The sequence below is a fragment of the Sinohyriopsis cumingii genome, chromosome 6 (assembly GCF_028554795.1).
Source record: "Sinohyriopsis cumingii isolate HCF-2022 chromosome 6, ASM2855479v2, whole genome shotgun sequence".
In the NCBI taxonomy this organism is placed as follows: domain Eukaryota; kingdom Metazoa; phylum Mollusca; class Bivalvia; order Unionida; family Unionidae; genus Sinohyriopsis; species Sinohyriopsis cumingii.
The window spans coordinates 102,343,562-102,365,645 of record NC_142966.1 but is presented as its reverse complement, the minus strand read 5'-3'; positions in this window follow the sequence as shown (position 1 = coordinate 102,365,645).

Sequence of the window (22,084 nt, the reverse complement as noted above, 5' to 3'; positions counted from 1 at the left end):
ATGTAGAAAGAATTACATATATATACATATATATATATATGTAGTTCTTTCTACATGACACACGTATGCATATATATATATATATATATATATATAGTTACTCTTGTATAAGTTTTCCATTTCCTTTTCGTTACTATTTAAAGGTTAATGTTAAACATATAACAATATAGTCGTATTGACATTTTCGAAATATTTTCATCATCAAGCGATTGTTACAAGATCAGTGCATTGCTAAACCAAATGCTAGTTAGCTCTGCTTACAGATTTGCATTATTGCAGGTATTTGAGATATTTCTTTTTGTGAGTAGGGTAGCTGACATAGTACTATTGTTGTATTTTTGTCACTTTTCTGTTGTATTTCATGATCTTGTATTATCCTGAATTTGATTAATCTGATGTAATCTCTGTTGAAGAGTAAATAAAGTCATTCAGCCTGTCAGACAGACATACACACACACAGACACACACACACACACATACATACATATATACATACATATACATCGACAAATGAAGCTTTGATTTCTATTGACAAGGATGTAAATCTAAATTGTTGTCAAAATGTCAAAAATCAACGTATTTGAGATTTCCCAGTGATAAAGTCCATATTTATATAATCCTCAGTTTTTGTTTTGTTATGTTTGTTTGTTTGTTTGTTTGTTTGTTTGTTTTAACGGCGTACCAGCACTGTTAGGCTATTTAGCGCCATACAAAAGGTCATGTGTATGATTATGTGAAAATGAATAAAATGTTTTACATCTGCCAGCGATATCAAAACTAAATAAAACGATAAAATGGTAACGGTAATAAACAGGTTTTCCCGATCTACGGGAATGTAAATGGTATATGTTAATAAAGGCAGATCAAAGGTTATTGAAGATAATGGACGGAAAGTACTTTACATAACAATGCTCAAGTTGATGGCGTAAAAGTTAGAGCTTAGAGTAAATGTTCACTGCTTTCAGGAACTATATAACACAGGTGATGTTTATTGTATCAAAAAGTTCCTTCATGTCATGAACATTGTAATACTGATCGCGCGTAGGTTGCAGGTAGAAACACTCCGTCATAAAGTGTTTAACAGTGAATGGTTCATTGCAAGAAACGCACTCTGGTCGGTCTTTGCCTTTTAATACGTGGGAGTGTGTTATATAAGTGTGACCAATTCGAATTTTTGCAATGACTAAATCCTCCTTACACATAGCTCTGTTGGAGGGAGTCCATTCTCCTAGGGTTATTTTGATGGCATGTAGATTATTATTCACTGCGTCATTCCATGATGTCTGCCATTTCTGACGTAAAGTCTCTTTGATACTAGGTTTAAAATCATGGTATTTTAAACTCAGATGGTTCTTGGGATAGGGCCATTTTAGCAGCATGATCTGCATTTTCATTACCTTTAATACCAATATGGCTAGGTAACCAACAGTATACGATATTGTGCGAGGTACTCAGCTTGCTATGTTGAACGAGAAGATTGGTCAACAATGGGTTCTCCAGTTTTCTATTGTGCAGTGACTGAAGTACTGATAGGGAATCAGAGAAGACGATGCTGTTTAAAATGCGTTTATATTCGATATATTGCAGAGCAAGGTCTATTACTCTGATTTCGGCTGAAAAAAATAATGTGCCATTTGGTAAGCGAACTTGTGTTGTGTGTTTTCCACTAATGAAGGCTGTGGCAACCTTTTCCTGATCCTTTGATCCGTCGGTAAATATTATTGTATAGTTTTTAAATTCGGAGAGGAGTGCATGATAGGAATTGTGGAAGATGGAAGGGTTTGTTGTATTATGTTCAAGACCTCACCCGTGCCCTAAGTGGTTTTAGCGTCCGCCCTGGATGCGGGAGGTCGCGGATTCATACAAAAGACTTGTAAGAGTGGTACTAGCAGATACCTCGTTTGATGACAAGTGTGTGTGTGTGTGTGTGTGTGTGTGTGTGTGATTTGGATTTTTAACGTAGCTTTTAAAAAAATTAAGCCATATTGCTACGATGTCTACAGTCAGTCATAGATAAATGCAGACATGTAATATAATGTCACACCCAGTCACATTATCCTGACACCAGATCTACAAGTTCTAACACTAACCTCGTAGCGATGAGCGCCAAGCGAGGCAGCTTTTAGCACCATTTTTATAAGTCTTTGGTATAGTGTTAGGATATTGTGACTGGGTCGGTCATGATGCTAAATGTTTGCGGCATAATAACACAGTGGTAGACATCACGATAAACTGACACACTGCAGACATCGTAGGAATATGACTGTGATATTGTTAAAACTACGTTAAAAATCCAAATCGCACACAAAACAAAACTGAAAATTGTCTGCACAATCCCGGATATGTTTTGATTGTGTTATTGACTTCAATGCTGCGTTTTGTAACCAATCTTCTTATCATTCGTGCTCTTCCCCGATGGGGGACCCAGGTAGCAGAGTGGTCTAAGGCGCTCGCCTTTACCGATCAACGCCATCACTCTTCTATCCACGTCGGTCAGAATTTCAGGCTCCACCGTTGTGGATATGTGATCCAAGCTATTCCGGGTTCTTCCTCCATCATTTATATTGGCCGCCATGTATAGCCTATCCAGCAATGAGAAATGGCATTAAACCCCAACAACAACATCTTCTAATGTGAGATAAAGGTTGAACCTAGAGTAGCAAAAATTATTTCAAATATTATTATATTTATTTTGAAGCAAAATTACAAAAAGAAATATCCTGGTTTTCAAGTTAATCTCCTTCTGCAAAGCGTTTGTTCCTGACGCAACATGTGCTTGATGACCATCTCTTCGCAGATATGAATAGATCAGATAGAAATAACAAATTTGGGTATCCAGTCTGCTACTCATTTATCTTTGCTTTAAAGTGCTATGCAGGAAGTAACTATAGCGTAACTAATGTGGAAATGAAATCCTAATCAGTCGCCAAATTAAACAAGGCTGAGGAATATTTCGGAAATATTTTTGTTTCAAATTCAAATATCAGCGTGTTTCATACTTCCTTACAATCTGCCAGTGCAACGAAGACTATTCGTTGATTTTGGTTTCCATGGGGCATGTGTGTTTTGGACAAAATTAATTCAGAGAGGCAGAAATGAAATTTCAGATCATATTAAATTACTCCGCGTTTGATAGGGTGAATCAAGTTATTTGTTTAGAACTAATTTGTATGGAGGAAGTTCGTGACATACTGAATTCCCAACGAAAATGCAACTGCTGAAATCTTCATAGATAGTTCGATGAGGTTTGTTATATTTGGAGGGTAATTTCTACATTATTCCTTACAAGTATTGTGTATGAGCTCAGTGGCATAATGCATTTAACATGGACGCCAGCCTTTACGTCCTCTTATAGCAGCAGGTATCACACTCTTAGGGTCAAGTTGAATTGTGACAATGTTGATTAAACCCATCTTTTTTAGGGCAGCAAGCATCGCACTCGTTGGGTCAAGCTGAATGCTGGCAATGTCGATTAAACACGTCGAAAAGATTCTACCCGAAAAATGAAATAGTGACTGTACGACTACTGTAGGTGGAAGGGTGTCAGTTAAATATGTAGCGAAAATCAAATAGATTGATACCATAAGTAACTTTGATGGACACTATAGATCAATTGTTGTTGCGATACGTTACATTTAGTTGTCACCGTCATCCAGTTTAGTCAGTTATTGTCTTTAATTATGGTAGCAAATTAAAGATGAATAAATTTTAAATCCATTTTTACACAATTAATGTATCATTTACAATAGTTGTGGATACAATTGTTGTTCTTATCTTAACTGTTTAAATTGTTCCAATTTACTAGCCAAATGTTACATGACGAGTTCAGTTTTAACTTGCTATGAATAAAGAATTGATGGTTATTGTTATTTTATGTGTAAATCATATGCAAACCATACAAGAACAATACAAATAGACTTAAAGCTTTAGTTTCAGAAAAGACAAAACACTTTCAATATGTTAATAAGGGAACCTAAATGTTTTAAATGTCATAAGATTAAAACATGACATTAAACATATGTAATAATAAAGATAACATTGAACTAATAATGGTCAGATAATTAATCAATTACTTCTAGTAATAACGATTTTACATTGAAACAATTCATTAGTAGTGCTTGCATAATTACTCAAAGATTTAAAAACATTAAGATTTGTGTTACATAATAACTCAATGACTTACTGACATCAAGATTATTAATATAATAAATCAATGACTTTTAATCACCAAAATGTTCACACAATAAATCAAATGTTTAGTTATCAACACTGTTTGCATAATGCATTAATGAATTAAACTAATGAAGATAATATACATATTATTTCATTGACCACTGTAATGAAATGTAATAAACTCTTCTCGGCAACACGTCGAAGCCTTTGACTCGAAGGCAATTATCTAACAAATTACGAGGTGAACATAAGTAAAACACAAACCGGTTGAAGTCACGAAGCCTGGAAACAACTGATTATAGAATATTCCGAAATTCAAGGTATGCAAAAACCACAGCGTCTTAAATTCTTGCAGTGAAGCGAAGCACATCGTATTAGATTATTGTGACAAAGACAACCAAAGAAAGATGATATGCAACATCGAATAAACTTTCAGGAGAGGTACGAATGCAGCATGTTGGAAAAAAACACACAAGCAAACACGTCTTGGCTCGAAGCATTTCATCAGATGTTCGTTCAAATTTGTCGGACTGAGAGAAAGCCAAGAAAGATGTGTAAACGCAAATAGTCGCCAATCTGGAAGAGAACACTTTGATGTTGAATTTTGTTCTCAAATAGTTGTACTACAGCTTCCAGTGGGATTTCTATAGGAATGTCTGACAGGTATAATTCTCCAGTTTGCTTCTTTACTTTCCTTAATATGGGTGTTGGTTTCTTTACTGTAGCTTTCTCTTTCCCTATTTATATCTCTCCATAAGGTAGAATTGGTTTGTTCCATTTAGGTCTGATTATATATCCTTAATATCCATTAGGGTTAAGTGAGTACAAATTTTTAGTATAATCTGGGTTCCGTACTTTCAAAACAACCATCGCCGCTGCTGTTCCAGGTATTCTATCTATTGGTATATGGGACAGGTCTAGCTCTTGTGTTCCATCTTTGTAAGCACATTCAATGAAGTTTACCTCGCTAGTTTCAATTCTCCAGATTTGGAAAAATGTTGCAAGGTTCTTTAGTTCTTTCCTCGCTGCCGCCATTTTTATCTCGTGCTTCACGTGCTAAGTTCACCTTGTTAGATTTCGTTGTAGTTTTGTAATTTCAGTGTACTGTTTTAAGCTATTGTTTTCCGTTCTACATACTCCATTGTTGAGTTGTTAGCCCTTTTACTGGCTATACGATTCCATGGAAGAAAACATAGACTGTGAGGGGGTTCCAAGTTGCTATTCCGTTTGCTTTGTACGTGCCATTGCCGACCATATAACAACAGACTGTACTACTCAAGAAGGAGTATCAGAATCTACATGCAATTCACTCTTGTAAAACAAAAAATACATTTCAAAAAAGATGTCATTTTCAGCAGACTAATGGCCTCTTTTATCGCAGTTTCAAGAATATGGTACAACTACAATGCTAAAACCTGACCCATCATGTCGAGACTGTGTGTCAGAAAGGCAAACAATCTCCTTTGATCACTAGTCTACAATTACAGACCACATGTGCTTACAATGCAACAAAAGCAAACGAATTAATGCCTTCAGGCCACTGTGAATTGTCTTAGAGATATCTTATAGAGCCCTTGACTTAATTACAGCACGTGGGGAAGCATTGTGAATATTACCGTACTTTTCACGCTGTAAATGCCACAAGTAAACATTAAGGTTTCCAAAAATAATAATCACCTAATGTATTCTGCGATGTATAAATTTGTTGAAATATCTCGTTTCGGTATTTCTATCAGGCACGCAACAATAAAGCAGTCGCAGAAAGAAAAAAAAAAGAATTCAGATGGAATAACATATCATTAATGGTGCACACCAGAAGTGCTACAAAGCAACATATTTTTGGCAATGCTAGAATTGGTTTCTGAATGGAACTGCATATCAATGTTTTGTAACCTACTTTATTTGCATGATATCATCGAAGTAGAGCTATCCAGACGCCAGTATATAACTAAAATCTGAGCAAGATGAGAAAGTACACGGACACAAGCCCGTACCATAATAAGCTTGTCGTCTGTTTAATAATTAAATGGGAACGGGAGAACGTAAAATGGGTGTTGTAATTTCTGTCCATGCGCTAAAGGATACGGTTGTCTTGTCTTGTAAAAAAACAATGACTCATTGAGACAAATTCGATAATTTATACGAAACTATATTTACAAATAATTACCATCTGGTCTGAGTTATGTTGTGAATGGGCAGTTATATCTCTGACAATTGAGTGTGTGCAAAAAATCACGACAGTCTAGCTACATAATTTAGTTCTTTAAGTAAAAGATAAATTGAAAATTAACATATGGAATCACAAACAAAAAGAAAAATAACGATGATTATAATTGTTTAAGTTAATAAAATAACAGAAAAAAATGCACTCAAAATTCCTTAATAGCTGCAAATACCTACTGTTCATCACCTGTAAGTTTTTGCTAGCGATCTGTCTTTAGTGTTGACAATTAGCTTGCTTGCCAAACTAATTCTTGTGTCTGAGAAAATAACTGGAAACAAATGTCTATCAAAGTGGAATACTATTTAAAATGAAGCAAAACTTTATGGTAAATACCTTTCGGGGGGTCTAACATATTTATAATTTTCCTAATGTCAACTGTCCCATTTCATTATGCATAAGATACTGTTGGCTATTAAATGCATTGGTAATTGGTAATAATCCACATCTACCGCTGTGACCACGTGATGGACGGCGATAAAAAAGTGGGAAAACCTCTTGGCACCAGACTGAGATTAGTTTCAGCCACTGGAGAAGAGTTGCAAAATGCACTTAGTGTCAATGGAAAACATCGACATTATCGAACATAACGGCTTGCACAGAGAGCTTCATGGAGTCTTCGAACACATTGTTAGGAAAGGAGCTGGGGAGTACGGGGATTGGTGGGTTGGAGTGAGGGTACTGTGCCTAAGTAGTGGCTGCGGTTATAGTTCCAAACCGAGGTGCGGATTATATTAATTTCGGGAAGAAGAAGAAAAATACATACATATATATATATATATATATATATATATATATATATATATATATATATATATATATATATATATATATATATATATATATATATATATATATATATATATATATATATTGTTACAAGCCATAGGTCTTTACTCGACCGAGCGGTGTCAAACCCTGGCGCGAGAAGTCATACGTTTACCCCAAGTTTACAAAGACTTCCATACAACTTCAGTTTTACTTTCGAAAGCCCGACGTGTCCGTTCTATACATAAATTTTTATTATAATCATTGCAAGACCACGGATCTCACAAGCTGTCAAATATCTATCAACTGCACACCTGCATGATTTCTCTTCGTTAGGTTTGTCGTACCGCCAGCAGTTCACGCCGTAGAAACTATACAACTGTCCCCTAACACAGTGAACTATTTTAGCTAGGCCACTTTAGACCAGTCTATCCACGGTTTCCAGGCACATTTCGCCAGTAAAACTGCAGCACGTTTGTTACCATGGCAACATAAAAGGTATCTGCTAAGTCCCTTCTTGTTGATTCCGTTGTGTAATTTACAGGTTTCTTGCCATAAATAAATCCACTGCAGTCACACCACCAATGTACACGACTAGATTTTAATAGGGACTTTGTTATTCCAGGGACACTCATTCGTCTTTGACATGGAAACTCACTAACACTTCACTCCGCGAAATTAGTAATTAGATAATTATTTCGGGGCTAAGGAATATTTACATCGCACCTAATTCCAATAATCAGACAAGTAATCACAACAATCTAAGAATTCTTAAAACGGGCCGCTATAACCAAATGCGCATAATCCAAGTGTTAAATATGTAGTTTTGTAGACAATAAAAAATTCTTATATGTTGTCATGCATATATATGAGATCAGGTGATGTCAATTGAAACCTAAAATCAAAGTATTTTTAATATGATTTTTACTACGATTACATGCATATCTACAATTTGGTAATATCTGTAATCACCAGACGATAGACGCGCAATGATTATACGATGCGTAATGTAGAAGTATTGAGAAATCAATAACCAGACTAATTGGTATACCTGTACTTCGCAAACTTTTCTATGAGAGAGGAACTCAGACTCGTGCACTGATATTTTGCGATATGTGGATTTCCTTTGTCAGAGATATCCAATTTTGCTCTAATATGGTAAGACATATATATACAAAACTGCATTAAATTTACCTCACACCTGCACTTGTAAAACCGGCATTAAGGTCAGTCCATTCCTGTACAATTTAAAAACAGCATTAAAGTCAGTCCTTACCTGCATAATTTCAAAGCAGCCTTAATGTTAAGCCTCACCTGCACAACTTAAAGTGAATAGGAATTCATCAAAATGTATTACCCATTCAACTTCTACTAGCCATTAAAATTGTTAAAAGTTTATTTCTTTCGAAAATAAACAATGAATGGAACATCCCAAAGCCTTCAAGCATTTGGAAAATTAACACTCGTGATTTATCTGCCACGTCATGACGTAAATTGGTAAATTATCAAAATCACCAATATTATGGCACCGTCACGTTATCTAACAACTTTGTCAGCCTGGTCGAGACAAATGTTTAAATGTCGACAAATTTACCGGCCCTATAACATCATTTTTTTTTAAATGCCAGCATATATCATCATAAGGTTGTTATTGGCTTTCATGTAAAACTACTAAAAGGCATTGGCTCACATCCACGAAATTTTATCACAGATTTTGTCAAAAGTTTTAAAACTACTTGTATAATTTTTACTGCTTTCTCAGATGCAAATAATTTAAACAAATAAAATGAAAAGAAATAAAACAATATTTGTTTTGTTTTTGGTAATCTTTTAATTTCAGTAGCCATGTAATTGTGATTAATCAAAATCCCATGCAAAATCGATGGCCAGCTGTTTTCTCATTTTTGTCGTCACTCACGTGCTATTTGGTAAACTTTCACTCAAGAAGATAGCATAAAGCCATTAATTTAATCCAGATAAGCGATATATTCGTCCCATCCCCAACCCACAACAAAAGCGACCTTGATACAAAGAACCGTTTAATACAAATACTATGTTGAAACTATTTCGACCACGCTCACGTATTCTATAATCTCTATGTGCTGATTAAAGAGACACTTTGAAGCGAAATAGGTTTCAGGTTTATATTATTATTTTAGGATGCTTTAATTTCCTCAAATCAATAAATGAAATATTTTATATAAAAGTAAGTACATTAAATCGAACGAGAGATTAACAGGATCCCCTGAACTGACAGGCCCGCTAAAATGGTGGATGATAAATCGAATTGCTAGCTGTGAATCCTTCCTTTCTACCACATGTCTCCATTTAGGGATCAGAGATATTCAGTTAGTTGCATCATGTTTACAAGTATTTTAAGTATCTCACTTTAAGATTCCTTCACAGAACATACAATATATAGTTTATCTGGATTAGACATAGAGAATACTGCAGAAGAAAAAGATACCATTGGTATGGTCGATATTTACAGATATAATAATAATAATAATAATAATAATAATAATAATAATGCTGATAATTGTTACGTATATCCGATTTAATTTACATGTATTTTAATTTTTGTGTTTGTCTGTCAGCTTTAAAAAATTTATATTCTATTACATGCTATTATAATATAATCTTGTTTAAGTGATTTGGATTTTTTTTCTCCAGAAAATAGTTTGACCCTGACAGTTTATTTGGTAAACACTTAAAGCTAACCTAGTTCCCGACCTTATTTCAAAATTAGTAACAACCACGTGAACAAGTTCTTTTTTTTAATTTTATTCTTTTATTGTGGGAATAAGAGTGTGATCGAGTCTGTATTAAATACGTGATCCTAGGCTTGTAAAAGTTTTAATGAAGTAAACAACTTTTTTTCTCGGATTAAAATGATTGGTTTTTTATCAAGCTCATGTTGGGGTTACGTGATTTTTTTTGTAAACATGATCACGTGATCCTCTATTTTGTAATTAGGCATTTCCAAAATTGCGCATTACACAGGTTTAATAGTGATGTTCAGAGAGACAGAGAGAGACAGAGAGAGAGATCTCACAGTCTCGGATTATAACACTTGCTGTCAAGGTCTTCTTTTGTTGTCAGTTTGGAGTTATTTCGAATTATTTGGATTCAAATGGGTTAATTCTTTTTTCTTGGAAATATACGTGTGCTCATACAAAATTCTTTGAACATAAACATTTCTTATAAAATTATTCGGATTTCCGACACCGGAGTGATGTTTTTTTGTGTTTCTACAAGGAACTGTAGACGACAACACAATACCGGATACAGTATGCGTCATCGCCTTCCGTCATGGATTCTTCGTCAGGACTCGAACTTGAAATCATTAGAACATTTCATTATTAGGATTTCGTGGATTATTCGTGGTTTAGTTTTGGATTAGATTCTTAAAACCGTAAGTTCTTATTATTTTTTTTTACAATAATTTTCAAGTGGCATAATTATTTGTTAGATTTTTCAATGTTTATTGTTTTCACTTTTTCTAGTGTTCTGTTTATTCGAACCTTAACACGTAACATAAGAAATGGGGGCTCGTCCGGGATTATTTTGAATTTTGGCTAGAATTATTTCAGAAAAAAATGGGTTTTTTTTTTTGCAATTTGAATTCTTCTAGTTTTTGAAATCTTAGTGAAATCGGCAAGCTTTCTTTCTAAAATGTCATCCCATATCCAAATCATACCCAGGAACAATTATATCTTTTCATAAAAGATGAATTGATTCAACAAGCTAGAACAAGCTAGAAAACACGATCTTTCTGACGTAAAACCTTCCGCAACCAAACAAGAAATAAGAACTATTTTGGTTCAGTATTTGGTAGAAAAGAATGTTTTGGATGAAGGTGCCTTGGTTTCATCAGTAAAACTGTAACAGACTCTGGCATACAAGTGGAGGCATTACAATTAAAATACAAGATCGAATTGGAGTTAAGGAGACAGGAGCTTCAAAAAAAAAGAGAAAAAAAGATAAAGGTAGTTACAAGAATAAATAAATACAGTTACAATAAAAGAGAGAATGACGAGAAAGAGAAAACGAAAAACGAATACATTTACAAGCGGCAGAAAACGAGAAAGAAAGACAATTGCAGTTACAAAAAGAACAATTGCATTTACAAGCAGAAGAAGGAAAGAAAGAAAAACAGATACAAATGCAGTTACAAGAAAAACAGATGCAAATACAGTTACAAGAAAAACACAGATATGGAAGAAAGAGAGAAAGAGAGGGAATATCAATGTAAAATTAAAGAAATGGAACTGGCAAGCGAAAAGCACATTCATACTTAAATCGAAATGTATGTTTTGATCTTGCAAAGAATATTAGATTAGTGCCCCTTTTCAGAGAAAAAGAAGTAGACAAATATATTTTACTCGTTTTGAAAAAGTTGCTGAAAATTTGAAATGGCCAAGAGAACATTGGTCTCAATTATTACAATGTGTACTCACTGGTAAGGCTAGTGATAATTACAACTATATGTCAGTTCACCATAGTGGTAAGTATGATGTGGGTAAGGAATGCATACTAAGTGGTTATGAGTTAGTCCCTGAAGCTTATCGGCACAAATTCAGAAACTATGGAAACGAAGCTGGACAAGCTCATGTCGAATTTGCTAGAGAAAAAGAGCAGTTATCTGACAGTGTACTTAGCCAAGAATGTTGAACGAGACAATGAAAGTCTCCAACAATTTGTATTACTTGAAGATTTCAAGAACTGTGTCCATAGTGACATTAAGTCTTATCTTGATGAGCATCAGATTGAAACCTTGGAAAATGCTGCTCGTGCTGCTGATGAGCGTTCGTTAACGCATAAAATTCCTTTTGTAAATAAGACTTCTAATCAACAGTCTTCTGGCAGAAAATTATTTCATTCTAATACAAGCCCTTCGAAACCCAAAACTGGCACAACTTCTAAAAATCAAGTTTCTGATAAGCTTGATTCAAGAGTCTTGTCACTTCCTACGTGTACCTATTGCAAGGGAAAAGGACACGCTATCTCTGATTGTTACAAATTGAAAAATAAGCATCAGACTCAAGAAATGTCAGTTAATAAAAACTTCACTGTCAAGTCATCTGTGAACTTATTTTAGATTAACATATGATTTGTATTGATTTGGAAAAGTAATTGTTAGCTGACGCCGTGTATAACCGATCTTGCACAAACAATGTCGTCAAAAACAATATACCAACAAAGACACAGCGCACATGCTATACGTGCAGATCTTGGTCTGTGCAATTTGTTACGAATAATCAGTAAAACAAACAACATTGACCCTGACCTGCGTATGCGTTGTGCTGCAGTAGATCAGGATCGTTGTTTGTTGCTGTTTGACTCATCTTACAAGAGTATATATAAGATAATATGAAATTCCGGAGGAACGGTGACTTGCCAGTTGCTAATCATTCGGAGAACAAAATTAAAAAGATAATAAATCAAGAAAGATTATGTTTATCAGAATACAACAACACTTGTTTGTAACAAAAGTCTTGGCATCCCCTAATTTATTTTAGTTATTCTGTTATCATGTTATGACATATATACAATGCTTCAACGAATATACAGGTTCACTTCGTAGAAACTGTTTGCCAGTTGCTTGTCATCCTGATTGAGTTTCAATGTCGAATAAAACACTATTGTAAAATTATTTTGTTCAACAATGCCAGTAATTCACAAATTGGTTTGGATTACAATTCATTGAAGTAGTGTCAGTTGGCATTTTCGTCAGAAACAAATTGAATCATACTCCCACCACTCTAAACTAGAATATCACACTTTGCGAAGTACAGAATTACAGCAAAAATTGTTCTCCGCAGGGTGGTGGAGGTGAGGGTTTCGGTCAGGTGGGGCGGTAAAATTTGATAATGGCACCTTTCTGGTTAAAGGTTTTTCATGACCATTCTTTAATGTTTTCTTAAAATTCGCTGAAAATGGGTTCATATATGTCCATGCACTTTATTTCCAACCATCTAGGAGCGCCTTCCATTCGTGCCTCCACAATTTATTGAATTCATTTTGCCGCTGTGAATGAAAAGTAAAAGGATTGAATGCATAAAGGTACAAATAATATTGTTAGGTTTTCCCAATTAATGTCGGTTGACTGCATTATAAGACTGCAGAAACGAGAATAAAATACAAATAAGACCGAAAGACAATAGCCATGTAATGGCTGTATATACAATCCTCTTCCGTTCACACCAGTTATCTCCAATTTCCTTTTATTCACATTTCACAATGCCAAACCTTCTAAGAATGTACAGATAACGATACGTTGCAAGCAAGGTATAACCGAATGAAAAAATGGAGTTAAACCACTTCAACAGTCGCCTCTCAAAAGGATTCAGTTGCCCAAAACTTGAAGAGCCAGTTACCAAATGATTAAAGAAACGAATATCTATTTTTTCAAGAAGCCGCCTTTATCATTTCTCATCGATTGCTACATTAGACTTAAATTTAATTATGTATTCTATTACATCGCACGAGGAAGGACTTTATTATTGTTGCTTAACCACTGTCAAGAATACGTTTGTACATCAGCATCGGGTTTAGGATACGATATATACATATTGTGATATAATAAATGCTTTTAGCTACATGAAAATCAACAAAACTGGATAACGTATTGCTGTAACAATGGAAACAAAAACAAAAAACATTAATGTTCATTTTATTGAATAAAAAAATATTCTAAACTAAAATATTTAGCTATAGCGCCTTATTGGAAATTTCATATATCAGCTATTAAACATCCAGTTACAGCAATAATGTTAACGCACGTTTAATCTATTGTTCGTAGTATATGGGGCCACCCTAGCGACAATGGGAATTAGCATTACAGAACCCCTTGGGCCACTCTAGCGACAAGGGAAATTTAATATGGAGAAAAATCCGGGGTCACTCTAGCGACAAGGGGAATTGAACATGGAAATTGAACATGGGAATGTCACCTGGGGATCAGTGGGAATTAAACATTGGTAACGTCATAGGTTTATAGGGTCAAAACCTTTTATAGGGTGAAATGTATTTGTAGGGACAAAGGGTTGATAGGGACAAACATAGACATACAGAAACAAACAAATACACATTCAAACACACAGAAAAGAGGACAGAAATATTCTAAAGAAAGACTCACAGATAGAATAGAGACTCGATAAAGAAAAGTCTGTTGTATGGGTTCAAAACATTTATTCAAGTACATATATACATGGGCTCTCTGGCCTGTGCTTTGGTCTAAGCACTATCCATTAAATACATAAACATTTGAACATAAAAGAAACATATTTACGAGTTGTTTAGTTATTGACTCTAGTAAACCAATGTTTAAAATTAACGTTCACTCCTTTCTAAAATCACTTCATATGCAACGAATTTATATTAAATGTTCGTTTATAAGAAAAAGTTAAAACAAAACAAGTAACAAACAATCAAATAAGAGAAAGTTCGTGTTTGTCTCTCTATCCGTTACACACGTTGTTTAAAATCTGGTCAGCTACCACTTGTGTCCCAGTATAGATGTTTCCGATCTTGTATTCCCTGTCAGTCGTAAATCTGCTGTTACGTCCATCGTGCTAGGTACACTTATCGGTAAGCAGATCAAGAGCAGTGATCGTCTTCTTCCCATGGAGGTACAACATATGCCATATGAATAGTCACTTTTCCATCGATGATGTCAAATTTTACTCTCACCGACCCCATGTCTTCAATAGCCCTCAAAAGTTTGGAAGAAGTTATTTCTGCAGGTGTGCTAAATCCGAGACATACAGGCGAGTTCAAACTGTCGTGTTACATAGATAGGCTCAAACGACCTTCATCTTTGACTTGGCAATGACATTTGAGTTCCTCTAACAGTGAGTCAAGTAGATCCGTAATGAAACCTGATACTTCCTCGGCTGGAACGTCAGACGCGAAGTCTTTAAATTTCACCGTGTAGGTGTAAGTTGTCGTTCTAAATTTTCTCGAGGTCGCTGTCTGGGTCATTTGGATGCTAAAATACTCCTTTAGGTCTATTGAATCCTTTCCCTTCTTGAACGCACTTTGCTGTGACGGTATGGTGGTGAAAGAGATCAATGATGTTTGTTCCTTCTCTTTTTTCTTCTGCGTAGAGTTATTCATCTTTCTCGTCGCTTGTCCTCGCAATGAAGTGTCGTTCTTGGAAGTCGTCCCTTTTTATACTGGGTGATATCAGCATGTCCATAAGGTAAAGTTTTATGGTCTGGAAGTTTCACTGGTTGCACGTAGTTTGTCATGGCATTAGTACATAACAACTAAGATGTGGTATTGCATTGGTGATGTGATCGTGAGGCATAGAATCACACCCGAGTTTCTCGTTGGACTTGAGTCTTACGCTCTATACTTGCTGTTTGAAAGGATTCATTTTTGTCGATTGGTCTTGGTAGTGACAATGAACTATTGGTCTTGGACGTTGTCCCTTTTTATATGCTGACCAATATCGATGTGACCGTACGGCAACGTAAAGTGATTGGGAAGTCTCACTCGCTTCTAGTACACGATTTGATAGATTTTTTCCAGGGGTCGACTGACGATGTGGTGAGTGGGTAAACGTACAATCTTGTTCGGTTGGTGAGTGGTCACTTTAAAGTTTCCATCCTCTCCCGATTGCAAGGCTTCTTTCAATACCCCAAAGTTGACCACTCGACTGGTACGATAATTCAGAGTCAGTCCTTTCACTTTGCACTCCGTGTGCACTTCTCCTTGTTTGTCCCGGTATTGGTAGCCGTAATTTTTAGGACCGCCACTCGCGAAACTTAGAATCTTGTCGTCGGGGTGTTCGTCTGTCCAGGCTCCTAAACGGTTTTCTTCGATGTTAGGGTGTTGCTGACCCGGTCGATCGATGTAGATGCAACTGTCCGTGTCAAAGTACAGGACGCGTTCCCCTAACAGTTCTAAAGCTTCGTACAATTTTAAGCGAGCATGAGCTGTCACGTAAGCCGCAATGATGACATTTCCAAAAGGGTCGTCTTGTACAAAGTCCAGATCTTCTTCGTAATTGACCAAGATCAAATTCTCTCGAACGACGTCCACGTGTTTCATGTATTTGGTTTTGTCGTGAATCATCTGGAAGTAGCGGGAAGGTTCTGTCAAATATTTCGTCTTGGGTAAACACGGTCGTTGTGCCATTTTACCCCACAAGCAATTTAACATCACTTTGGCAAACGATCGCCTGCCTTCGTTTTTCTCGATGTGATCTAAAGAGATGCCTTCTTGTTCATAGTATTTCTCTTTGAATGGTATTTGGTCTTCGGGAGTGTGACACCAGGAAGGATAGCCGCTGGCTTCTTGTTTCAGTTTCAAAAAGGCATCCACGTAGTCAGCGAAAATGCCTTTCTGACTGGGATCACCCTTGTGGTATTGTTGTGTCTTGGGAAAGTGGCAAGTTTCGTACACTTCTAACAGTTGGTATCCCATGTCCAGAGCTTTGAACAATTCTACGCTGACCCAGGTTCCCGTCAAGGCACGTTCTTCCTGGGTGTGCTGACAAGGTTGGTCTTGGTTGCACGTTTCGGCACAAGTACGGCACAATGGAAACATCAGTTTGCCTTGACAATGGTGAGGTAAGACGGGATGGTATAGGTTCGTGGGAGGCAAAACTTAACACTTGATCAAGCCTTCGTATTGTCGAATGTTTTTCAGGTCGATGTATTCCGTTAACAATTGCGGGTGCCCTACAGGACAGCGACAATATTTGCACACGTAGGGATACAGCGAACACCCGTCCAAGTATTTGATTTCTTCTCCTTTCTCTTCGTCGGCTTGGTACAGCAAACAGGTGGCATTGATCCTTCCTCCGTACAAACAATCCCTCGGGTTCAGCGGGTCCATGAACTGGTAACTTTCCACGAGGCGTTTAAACTCGGAATCGGTTTTCATACGGTGATCGTACTCGTGTTCCCACATTTCCACCACTTGGTATCCTTCCTGTTCCAACTTTAGGCGCCGCTGACATGTGTCCTGGTACAAGTCTTCCATGGTTCGGTGTGAAAACTGATTTTTAGTGCTACGATCAGGGTAACAGACGGGACATCCGTGAAATAAGCAACCGTTAAACTCGTACACGATCTTTGGGTTTTCTAAGTCCCAGCCATCTACCGAATACGTTCCGATGGTCTTTTCACTCCCTCCATTGTGGGCATGCTGAATCCATTTGTTTTCCTTGTCGCACAAGTAATGTAACCAACGTAGGGCTTTGACCGAGTATTGACGTTTGACAAAGTTGGTCGTTTGAGGGCTGATGACAGCAACGGTGTTTTCAGGCATGAATCGTTGTCGATACACTAAGGAACACGCTTTGGCAATGGTGCAAGCTTCTTTCAAAGGATCGACCCCTCCGTGTTCCATGAACAGTTCTCGAAATTTTCCACAGCAACGCCGTAAAATGTCCACGTCGGAACGACAATACTTTAGCATTTCTTCCTGAAAGTCGAAAGGGTCCGAGGTGTGAGCCTGGTACCAAGCGTAGAAAGCTTCTCGTTGTTCGGTACGCATGTTGTCGGGGTCGTAATAGTGAGCCTCAGGTAAATGGGGTAGAACGGCGTGTTGATTGGCTTCCGTATTGAAAAAGTGTGGAAAGTACCCTTTAGCCATTTCTGTCATTCCAAACGTTTTAGGCATTCGACTCAAAGGCATGGCCAAATAGCTCATCGAATCTTTAAACTGTACTTGTCCCACTTGCATGAAAATGATTTTGGCTCCGTTCAATGTTACTTTAGGACGTTCGGTGCCATGTTCCGTATAGTATCTGAGAAGAAACTGTCCATCGTATCCGGAGAAATTGTGAGCCATCACCCTGGCATGACGATGACAATCTCCGTAACGTTCGATGTCCTCTTGGTTCCATGTCTTGTCGATGGGGTCTAAGACCCATCGAGCGAAATCGGCTAGCGTGTTCGGTCCCCGAAAGATTTTTTCACGTCCTCCAGGAATCTTGCTGCAGTGAGGGCAATGACTGAAGATAGGTTCTTGAATGCACTTCTCGCACGCTCGATGAGCCACGCAGAAATTAGGAATGTGAATGCCAGTCTCTTGCATGCATTCGAAATCGAAAAAGATGAAATTGCTTTTCTTCTTGTGACCATCCTCTTTCTCTGGTTGGGGTTGGTATTTTTGCACGTAGCATTGGTGTTTCAAGTCCGCGATGTGATGACAAATGTGACATTTTTTTTTCCTGAACATACGTGTGCCTTGGTACTATTGGTACGTATGCCTTGTCCACACGTAGGGCACAATCTCAGGAGTTGACAAGCACATTTCTGATGTGAACCTTGCGTCTTCAGATGTTGTTGGTAACAGGCAGGGCAGACAAACGTGCGCAGACAAGCAGGACAATGCAGTGGTTTTTGCCCTTCGCTCAGACAGGGTGGAGAGGCCAAACATCCTGGGCATTTCGATCCACAATGTTTGTGTTGCTCTCGATTATTATAACCACGGTCACATTTCTCACAGTAATATCTGTATCCCAGGAATCCGGGGATGGCGGTAATGGTATCGAAATGTTCATCGTGATAATAGACATGAATGTATTTTCCGTCCTTAAAGTCTTGGCCTCGAAACAACAGAGGTCCGCGCACTTCTTGAGGGTGCACTTTCAAGGTGTATCGTGGAGCTAGGGCATCTTGCAATTTTTGCATCTCAGGAATGCCACAGGGTGTGTCTTTGGACAGTCCGGCTTGTTGTAACAGGAGTTCTGCTTCATTTCGTTGTTTGGCTCGATCGGATCGTTGAATAGTTTTCCAGGTTCTTTCCATTCTACCGTGTCGTTCTTGTTGGCATAGGTTCGTCCCACCACGATGGCACGGGCTAAACACATCTGGTCTTGAGGGTTGTTAATTCGGACGAGACTTGTTTTGGTGTTGCGAAGGTCGTCCACCAATAAGACCATTTTGCGTCCAGTCCCTTGAGGAGGAGAGACGTGGGCCATTTTCAGTGTGGCTTTACCATCGGTGATGTCAAACTGATCATTAGATTGTTGTACGTGTTGAATCTTGTCCATGACTTTGGAAGGGGTTAGTTCTGCGGGTCTGCTAAACTCGATCCAATCAGGGGATTTCAAGCTGTCGTGATCTATGGATAGTGTCAAGAAATCGTCTTCTTTGGGTTGACATTGTCGCTTTAGTGTGGTGAGCAAAGAATCCCACATCTCGGTGATAAACCCTTCTGCTTTCTCCAATGGTACGTCGGACTTGAAATCTTTAAACTTCACCGTGTAGGTGTAAGTCGTGGTTCTAAATTTTCTAGAGGGTCGCTTTTCCGTCTCTCGAATGTGATAGTACTTTTCAGGGTTAACTGGTGGACTTTGGTTTGGAGTCGGCTCTCTATGTCTGGTCGCAGACGTGGAATGTGTTGGTTCAGGTTTGCTCATGTCTTCGTTTTGAGCGAACACTTCTTTTCGTGTGTGAGGCGATACGTCACTTCGCTGCCTCTTACGTTCTTCTTCTCTCTCACTGAAATCGTGCGATCGTTTCATCTCGATTGCTGATTCAGAAATGATTTAACCAAGTTCATTCTCTCCATATATACCCTCTCTACCTCTTGTTGTCACAATGACTTGGTATATTTCACAAGGGCAAGTGAAAGCCAAGCACATAGGAGCCCAACGACAGCGGTGCGTCTTAAACACCTCATGCATTTTGATGACCCTTCGATTCAAACCCTACCACGAAAGAAAAAAGTTGCAAGAAAAAACCCCAGACAGTTGGTGTCTTCAAGAGAGCTAGAGACGCCGGCACTGTGTCGCTGGGACACGTACGTACTCCAGAAAACTACGCCACTCGACAACGTTGTCTCCTTCTCTCAGTCACTTCTACTTTGTCGCTGAATACATTCTACCAACCCTGTTTTAACACACGTTTCTTCATCTGATATTTTTTAAAAATATACTAAACGCATTTTTAAAAGAACTACCCTTTTTCGACAGCAGTGACGGCGTCTCCTCCTACTGTTACCACTGTTGCTGCACAAAGATGATCTTTCCTTAAGATCAAAATATGAGACAGAGCAAGTAAGTTGTGAAGTTGAGCGGAGGTGTCTAAACAACAACTGTCAAGCCCCTATGTTCCATTTCTGTTTGTGATAATAACTTGTGATACTTCACATTTTCTAAAGTGGAAATCTTTACAAACCGTACAAAAGTTATATGACTTTGGCTTCTGACAGTTGTACAGACTCTCCACTTTATAAGTGTCACGAGAAAATAGTGTATCCAAGTTTTACCATTTTCCAAAACACCCACACACTTGCAACGTGACCAGAATCTGTACTTCTTTATTTGTGGATATCCAACAGACCCGTCCCAGCATATATAGCTGGTTAAGAACTGTAGGAATATCACCTCATTTTTTTCAGAAATATCAAAGCTTTTATGTGTATCTTCCCTGTTCCACCCTTTATTAGTGCTTAGGTATATTCCCTAAAAACACAAACAATTTGGAACAAAATTAAATTTTGAATTAAGTTTTCTCTCTGTTTATACATTTTTTTTCAAGTTGTTGGTACATGGCATATGACATCCAAATACTTTCTCAAACTGAGAGGCATTTCTACACATGTCATTGCCTTTGTTAAATTCGGTTTTGTTGGTTAGTCATCGTTAATCTTTAATTCTATTTTTATGATGTATTTCTTTTTCACTAGAAGATTTAATTTATTTATGTTGTTTAGTCTGTTGCTGCAAAAAAGAAAATGCATGTATCTATAGCAAAGTGTTTAAGTTTGTTCAGTTTTTTATTTCAAGCTCTACAAAAGGTACCAAGTTTGTCTTGCAAGGGGATTGAAACTTTAAGTTACGCGGACGTGAAGGAAAACATACCTTTGTTACTACAATTTGCTGTCTTTGTGTTCGTTCTAATCATGCTTGCCTTATATCTTTTTGTTTTAGGATCATATTTCTTCTGATGTAAATACATACATCAATGGATAGACAGCTTGGGTTATCATCCTTGAGGTTCACTGTACTTTTAGTTTCTTTACTTCATACAAACCCCAAAATCATTAGCTTGAAGGGAAAAAAATAACAAAAAACTGACACCTGGTACTGTAACACATCTGTCTCTGTTGATGTGAGTGTGCTTGACAAAATGTTTGAGTAAGATTAAAAATGTTTGTCAGTTTCAAAACTCGAACCAGTACTGTGGCCGTTTAATATTTTCATGTGGCAAGAAGAAATGGTACAATACGCAACAAAGGGATTGTACATTTACACTCCAATCTGTCTGCACTGCAATGGTAACAACGCTCTTGCGTTGACATTATTTTGCCACACTACCTAAGAAAAAACAATTCATCACTCATCATAAACGATTTCATTGGCTAAAAGGTACTGAAGTCAATTCGAAGCGAAAGCGGTAAGAAAATATGTATAGCCAATGAAATCGTTTATGATGAGTGATGAATTGTTTTTTCTTAGGTAGTGTGGCAAAATAATGTCAACGCAAGAGAGTTGTTACCATTGCAGTGCAGACAGATTGGAGTGTAAATGTACAATCCCTTTGTTGCGTATTGTACCATTTCTTCTTGCCACATGAAAATATTAAACGGCCACAGTACTGGTTCGAGTTTTAAAACTGACAAACATTTTTAATCTTACTCAAACATTTTGTCAAGCACACTCACATCAACAGAGACAGATGTGTTAAAGTACCAGGTGTCAGTTTTTTGTTTTTTTTTTTCCCTTCAAGCTAATGATTTTGGGGTTTGTATGAAGTAAAGAAACTAAAAGTACAGTGAACCTCAAGGATGATAACCCAAGCTGTCTATCCATTGATGTATGTATTTACATCAGAAGAAATATGATCCTAAAACAAAAAGATATAAGGCAAGCATGATTAGAACGAACACAAAGACAGCAAATTGTAGTAACAAAGGTATGTTTTCCTTCACGTCCGCGTAACTTAAAGTTTC